The sequence below is a fragment of the Aedes aegypti genome, chromosome 1 (assembly GCF_002204515.2).
Source record: "Aedes aegypti strain LVP_AGWG chromosome 1, AaegL5.0 Primary Assembly, whole genome shotgun sequence".
NCBI classification, from domain to species: Eukaryota; Metazoa; Arthropoda; class Insecta; order Diptera; family Culicidae; genus Aedes; species Aedes aegypti.
Genome location: NC_035107.1, coordinates 173,666,182 through 173,674,663, shown reverse-complemented (window position 1 = coordinate 173,674,663; position 8,482 = coordinate 173,666,182).

The following is an 8,482-nucleotide window of genomic DNA, read 5'->3' as shown; positions in this document are numbered from 1 at the left end:
CTCTTAACATCCGCATGTTGGAGATTTATTTCACTCTCCAAAAACGATTGAACTTTGGCCACTTCAGGGCGCACCGGGAAAACACTAAAATCGACCACTAGGGTGTTCTTTCGCGCACCGGACATTTTCACAGAATGTGAGCGAGAGCGAAGAAAAGAAAGTAAAGAAATACGTCCGACGCGTGCGATGTCTGGCTAGCAACTGCACTAGGCAACATTGTTTTTGTTTTTTGTTCTAGTAATTCACAATTCTATTTTTATGCACAATTTGAGATTCGCCTGATGTGCAATGTTTGATTTTACTATTTGGGTGTTTGATTTCTGTAACCTTAAATGGTCCTGAATATACTGGATCTAATTTTCTACAATTCTCTATTTTTAACCAAACTTTGTCGTTTATGTTCACATCAATTGGGTTCGCTATTTTAACTTGGTTTTGAATCCTAATGATTTTGGCTTTGATTGTAGATTTCTGTATTCTGAATTTAAGTTCCGCATAGTAATTTTTATGGTTGTAAACTGGATCAATGCCTGATGATTGCTCAAAAGATGTGGGAATATTCACATTTTTTTCCAAAAACTTATTCGAAAGGTGTAAACTCATGATCTATGTGTGGTGAAGTATTGTAACAGAATGTATAATACGGTAACCAAGAGTCCCAATCATCTCGTGCTTCACCAATGAAATGTCTTAAATATTCATTAAGAAAACGATGATTTCGCTCAAGACTTCCAACTGTCTGAGGATGGTAAGCTGTAGCGAATTTTTGATCTATGGATAGTATTTTACATACATTATCGAAAATTTCATTCTTATATTCAGTTCCCATGTCAGTTTTAATTGACTTTGGGCAGCCATATATAAGAATAAAAGTTTCTACAAAAGCTTTAGCCAATATAGTAGCTTGCTTATCTACTAGAGGAGTTATAACTACATATTTTGATAAATCGCATTGCACCGTTAGTACATAGCGGTTACCATTTAAACTTTTAGTGAAGGGACCTACAGTGTCGATTGATATAAGATCGAACACTCTTGCAGGTGTTGTAGTGTGAACAAATTCTTCATTTGTTCGGATTCTATGCTTATTTTGTTTGCATGAAATGGTAACGTAATTGGTAATTGTAGACTTCATATTCGTCCAGTAATAGTTTCTTCTAAGTTTCATCAATAGCTTATTAATACCTACATGTCCTCCCGAAGGGGTACTGTGGTTTACAGCTATCAATTTTAAAATGTCTTGTTTATTCTTGATTACTTCTGCTTTTGTGTAAAGTATTATTTCGACGTCTTTAAGCAGTTTATTGCAGCAATTCTTGAAATCTTGAACGTTCGTATGAGAAAATATCATGTCGCTGAATTCAAGCGCTATCTTCTTTATATTTAATCTTTTGGCCATTTCATTTATTTCTTCAATACATTTATTGATATTAATGACGTTTCCCATGCAGGATAGTTGCACTGATGCTAACTCCCTTCTCTTAGTCTTCGTTGTCAGTTTAATTATCAATTTTTGACTTTGTAACTCAAAGCACAATTTTGGTAAATTAAACGCTTGTAAATTGTTGACAGATTCATACGCTTTGAGGTAATCAATCTCAGTAGCTATGGTATCTGTTGGTAGGTTTTGATGTTGTTTTTGTTTTGTTTTAGACCTTGTCTGAACTACTAATGTCGTTTTCGTTTTTAGGAACTGGGTCGGTGATCAACACATAAATAAACCAATGTCAAATAAATTGTAGTTCGGTCGAACCTGAATCGGGTTGGGGTTGGAACTGTGATTCAGAACGGGTTGCGCCAGTTCCAACCTAGGTTCAAAAACGAATTCGACATAAGACAAACAGCGTTTTGAGTTCCTCAGAATTGATAACAATACGTGAAAGGACATCCGGGCCGGCGTTATTTTTGCCTTTAACGTATTCAATATCGAATGTGAAGTCCTCCAAATCTGTTCTCATTCGTGTCAACTTAGACGAAGGTTCTTTCATCGAGAATAAGTAAACTAGAGGACGATGGTCAGTTTTGACCAGAAATCGTCTTCCATGGTATGGTCTGAAATGGTTAATTGCCCAGTGAATGGCAGTTAATTCCTGTTCAATTGTTGATTTATTACTTTCTCCTTTCGTTAAATTTTTGCTAGCATATGCAACTGGTAACTCAGCATTTCCATGCATTTGAGCTAAAACTGCACCACAAGCCTGTTTTGATGCATCCGTACTCAAATAACTGTTTTATTGAAATCCGGGAATTGTAGAATTTTTGGCGATATTAGCAATCTTTTTAGTTTATCGAAAGCATTTTTGCACTCATTGGTCCAATTAAATTTTACATTTTTTTTTTTTCAAAAGAGCGTTAAGTGGAGCTGTTACTCCGGAAAAATAAGGCACAAACCTTCTATAATAATTACAAAATGCTACGAATCGGCGAACCTCATCTGCATTTTGTGGTTCTGGGTAATTAGAAATTACCGAAAATTTCGATTTGTCAGGTTGAATCCCGTCTGCAGAAATATGATGTCCTAGATCAGGGTTTCTCAATCGGTGGTCCGCGGACCCCTAGGGGGCCGTGAAGACTTCTCAGGGGGTCCGTTAAGCAGTATTGTGAAAAACACAATTTCTCATAACTCATGCCTGAAATTTTTTATGTGTGAGTTGTCAATCATGCAATTCAGCAGTCAAACAATCATGGATTAGTTGGCTCACCTGTTTGACTCATTGTCTCGTTTTTCCTCAGTTTACTCGCACACGGCAATAGTTTCTTGTTAGTCAGGTAGAATTATAGTAATCCTTTCTAACGTAAATAACAACATTCGGGTTTCACGGGTTTTTGACGGGTTTTGTGACTGAATCAAACTCTAATGAGTTTGCTCTCACGGGAGAGCGTATTGATTGAGTTTAGAGTGTGAGTCTATCAACACTGCCACGAAGCCGATTTTTTTGCAAGAGTTCATAATTAGTGGGGTTTTATTTATAATATTAGAAGAACGATTTTTTTTATTCACACATTCATTGATAAAATAATTATAATTTAATTCTGTTCATATGAGGTTACAAGTACAATTTCTGGGGAGTTCCTTAGCGAACTATTTACGGGATTGGAAAAATTTGAAAGTATTCACTGTTTTTGGCAAAATCTTTTTAAATCCATCTGTAGGATTTTTAACGAGATTCACTAAAGATATTCATAGCAACTACGAAGATTCTTAACGAGATTTTCGAAGAGTTATTGTTAATATTTTAAAAGATATTGTCTGATTTCTTAAAAGGTCAGAAGAAAAGCTATTTGAAATTTTCAAAGAAGCTAAAAGAGGTTATTTTCGAAAATCATATTAACGAGAACTTCACTTGCAACTCTTTTTTAACCGAAAAATTTTCGAAATCTAGCACAAAAAAATATTCTATCAGGTATCAGAAGGCCGGCTCCAGAGGCACGTTCCCCGCCATTTGGGAGATTTGTGCCATCGCCATATTTGAGCCTATTTCATCATCTACCCGATGGGAGAGGAAAGGGAAGGGAAAGATGGGAGGAAATAGGAGTGGAATCCCTTGAAGAGGGAAAATCGCATAAGCGAATTAAGAGCATGTAGCTCCATACCACAATGGGTTCGAACAGCGCCCTAAAAGGGCACTGCAAAACGCATGAGCGTAAAGAGAGCCTATAGCTCATTACCACAGCGGGTTAAGAATAACAGAATGTCCTGAAGATTCAGGCTTCTGAATTCAGTTTCACTTAATAAGTGTTTACCAAGTAATTGGAATCGCATTTGCGCAAAAACTGGACAGTTACATATCAGGTGATACGAAGTTCCATAATCGGAGTCACAACTATCACACACAAATGAGTCAGCACGCTGAATATTTGCCATGTGATAGTTGAGTCGGCAGTGACCTGTCAACGCTCTGACCAAGAGACTGCAATTCTGCTTTGACAGATTTGTTAAATACTTCGCCACCCTTGAAGATGGCTCAGTAATGTACAATTTTGTTTGACGACATGACTCCAAACTATTCCAATATTGTTTGTGCTGAGTTGCCGCCCAAGAATTTATCTGAAGCTTCACCCAGCACTTCGAAATTGGAATAGCCGGCTCAGGGCCAATGAAGTCATGTGATGCTCCATCGCGAGCTAGCTCATCAGCCAATTCATTTCCAGCAATGGAAGAATGGCCAGGTACCCATACAAGGTTTACAGAGTTGACTGAATTCAGTTCCTCAATTTGAGTTCGACATGCGATAACAAGCTTCGACCTTGAGTTGGCCGAAGCGAGAGCTTTTATAGCAGCTTGACTATCTGAACAGAAGTATATGACCCATTACGCGCTGTTGAAGTGCTGATTGCACTCCACACATAAGGGCAAATATTTCCGCCTGAAAAACGGTGCAGTTTCTACCAAGTGAGTAAAACTGATTCAGCCTTAGCCCACGAGAATATACTCCTGTGCCAGCTCTACCTTCAAGAAGGGAGCCATCAGTGTAACATACAATATTGTTTGATATACTTCTTTCCAAATAGCCAGACGTCCACTCTTGCCGTGAAGGGAATTGTGTGATAAATGTCCTGTAAGGAAAGTGACAAGCAATTGTGAGATCACTTGGAGCAAGGACAATTTTGTCCCAATTCACCAAAAGTGGAAACAACGAAGTGTGTGTAGATCTACGATTCACTGGATTTTTCTCCAGTAGATCCAGTACCCATAAACGGTAAGAGCAAGAAAGTGCTTCTTGTTTAAGATATATGTGTAGTGGCGCAACGTCAAAAAGGGCCTCGAGCGCTGCTGTGGGAGTTGTAGAGAACGCACCAGACATCGCCATCAAGCACATCCTTTGGAGATGGCCCAATTTTGATTGGATTGTTCTCACTTCGCCCTTTTGCCACCACACAAGACATCCATATGCCAATATTGGTCGAACAACTGTTGTGTAAATCCATTTGATATATTTGGGTTTGAGGCCCCAAGTTTTACCAAAGGTTCGCCGGCATTGGCCGAAGGCCATGCAAGCTTTTTTGACTCTGAAATCAATGTGAGGTGTCCATGAAAGTTTGGAATCTAGAATGACTCCGACATACTTTACTTGATCAGTCACATTAATCTCAGTGCCAAAAAGACGTAAAGGTCGAATTCCATCGCGGTTTCGTCTTTCCGTAAAAAGAACAATAGATGTTTTATTCGGGTTAACCGAAAGGCCATATTGGCGACACCAACTCTCGACTACCTGAAGAGCACTTTGCATCAGGTCGAATAGAGTGCTTATGCACATACCAACTATCAGAGCTAGATAGTCGTCGGCAAATCCATATGTTGGAAAACCGCAATTATTGAGTTGCCTCAATAGCGTATCTGCTACGAGATTCCACAAAAGTGGTGACAAGACTCCCCCTTGGGGGCATCCGCAAACACTCAATTTTCGAATCGCTGCTTGACGCAATGTCGAGAAGAGATGTCGGTTTTTGAGCATTTGATGAATCCAATTGGTAATCATTGTAGGTAGCCCATGGTTTCGTGCTGCTTCCAATATGGCATCGAAAGACACGTTATCAAAGGCACCCTCAATATCCAAGAAAACACTCAAGCAGGATTGCTTCTGAGCGAATGCTTTCTCGATATCGTATACAACTTTGTGTAAAAGAGTCACAGTGGACTTTCCAGATTGGTAAGCATGTTGATTCACATGAAGAGGCATGTTTGCCAAATAAACATCACGGATGTGATGATCGATAATGCGTTCCAGACATTTCAGAAGAAAAGAGGTCAGACTGATTGGCCTGAAACTCTTCGCTGCTTCATACGACGCACGTCCTCCTTTCGGGATAAACTTTACAGTAATATCACGCCAGGATCTGGGAATATACCCGGTAGCAAAACTGCTTACAAGTAGCATTTTCAAAACATGTTTGATAAACTCAAACCCCTTTTGGAGCAGAACAGGATAAATCCCATCCGCTCCTGGAGATTTGAAAGGAGCAAAACTATTAAGTGCCCATTGAATCGATTCAGTAGTAACGATACTGCGAGCCGAGGCCAGAGACTCGTAACTACATGAAAAGACATTTGGTTCATCCGTAGATGCTATGTCCACACATCCGGGGAAGTGTGTATTGAATATACATTTTAAAACTTCTTCATCGGAAGAAGTAAAGTCACCATTAGGTAAGCGAATTTCGTTCACTTGGAACTTAGATTTTGCAAGGATTTTGTTCAGCCGACTGACTTCACTCAAACTGGAAACATTTGTACAAAGGTTTTTCCAGCCGGATCGTTCAGCAGAACGAAGAGCCTTCTTGTAAGCCTTGCAAGCCGACTTGAACGACTCTGATCCAGCTGAACGGCGTCTGTTCCAACTCCTTCTACATTGTTTCCTGAGTCTAGTCAGATCGGAATTCCACCATGGGTTCCCTCTTGTAGTCTTTACAGACCGCAGAGGACATGCTTCTTCAAAAGCTTCCATAATGTAGGATGTTGTAGTATCAACGGCATCATCCAGATCACTTGGATTTTCAATGGACGGAGAATATCCATGAAATTTGGTCGCAACCAATTCAATATAGAGTTCCCAGTTTGTTAATCGAGGATTCCTAAAACGCAAAGTCTGCGCAGTTACATTTGAATGTTCAAAGAAGATGTAGCGATGATCAGATAATGATTCCTCATCTGATACATGCCAATTCGTCAACTCGTGACTGATTCTATTCGAGCAAAGCGTTATGTCTAACACTTCTTCTCTATTAGAAACCATGAAGGTTGGGCGATTGCCTATGTTAAGTAATCCAAGGTCTGTACTACTTAAGTAATCCATCAGACTGGAGCCTCTCAAATTGATATCTGAGCTGCCCCAGATGATGTGATGAGCATTGGCATCACTACCCACAATCAGCGGAAGGCCTTTTGTTACGCAGTGTACGACAACTCGTTTGAAGTCATCCGTTGGGGATGGTTCATCATGTGGTAAATATACCGAACAATAGACGTGTTTCCTGTTGAGGTCACCAACAGAAACATCAATTGTGACAGCACATACATCTCTGGTCGTCAACTCAGAAATGAGTGTAGCAACGATTGCTTTATTTACGATCACGCATGCGCGAGGCATGGAACGCGAGTTTGCCATTTCAAGTTTGCTGAAAGTAGCAAAAACTGAGTCCACAAGGTTACCTAGATAGAAATTCCCTCTACGAAAGTAGGGTTCTTGAACTAGCGCCACTTGGGCTGCACCATTTTGCATGAGTCTGCAAAGATTGATCGTTGCTGTTCTTTTATGCTGAAGATTGATCTGAACTAACCTAACCGTAGCCACTACCCAAACTAGGCAGGATTAAGCTTTTTGCAATCTCAGCACGGAAAAGACCAGCAACGAAAAAACCAGATCGGTATCTATTTAAAGTCGCCAAAGGCGAAAGAGCACAGAATACACATAACGCATAATGCGAATCCATATAGGTGATAATTTAAATTAAATGTCAACATATTCATAATCCCACCCTTATTAAGCCTCAGGATAGAGACTGAAGAAGGGCAGCCGATTATCTCGGAGAAACACAAGGTCACCTGCACCATTGCTCCGGGTAGCACAGGAAAGACTCAATACTGTGGAGGGCGCCCTGGTACCCCACAGGCTCCGTTAGCGGTTAGGTTTTATTTAGACCCCCCTAACCATTCATTCCTAGGCACGGTACGCATCACACCATAAATTAGGGGTCACCTGTGAGGTGGACTTTTACCACCGGAACAGGCAGTCCGTAGTGTTAATTCTTAGCCAGTTGAAACAACCGCTACCGACACTACGCGGCTATCTAGGCTGCTCGGGAAAAGGAGGTTAATATTGATGATTAACTCCTGACGTGCCCAAGCAGCCGTTAAAAGATATTGTCTGATTTCTTAAAAGGTCAGAAGAAAAGCTATTTGAAATTTTCAAAGAAGCTAAAAGAGGTTATTTTCGAAAAACATATTAACGAGAACTTCACTTGCAACTCTTTTTTAACCGAAAAATTTTCGAAATCTAGCTCAAAAAATTATTCTAAGTACCCTTGGACTTTTTTTTTTATTGTGGAAGTAGTTTTTGCTGAAATCCTCTAAACTAACTGATTTATTGTAGGATTTTGTGAAATCCTTCATATTTTTTATCGGATTCTTGGAGGAATGTTCGATAGACTCCTAAAAAGATTTTTGGTAGACTCCGAATGATGTTGTAAGAACTTTTGCATCATCTATGGTGGATTACAGAGAAAATTATCGGTTGTATCTGTAAAGGTTATCTGTTTATTTATGAATATCCTTTGAAAAGTATTCATAAACCTTTGTTTAGAGATCATCAACTTAAGGGGTCCGCGGAAAGTTTGTAAAACTTTGAAGGGGGTCGTAACTTCAAAAAGGTTGAGAACCACTGTCCTAGATAGTTGACATCAGCGCAAAAAAAATTACATCTCTTTATTCACAATTTCGTTATTTATAGCGATAAGCCACAGGTGTGACATCGCATCCTTTTGA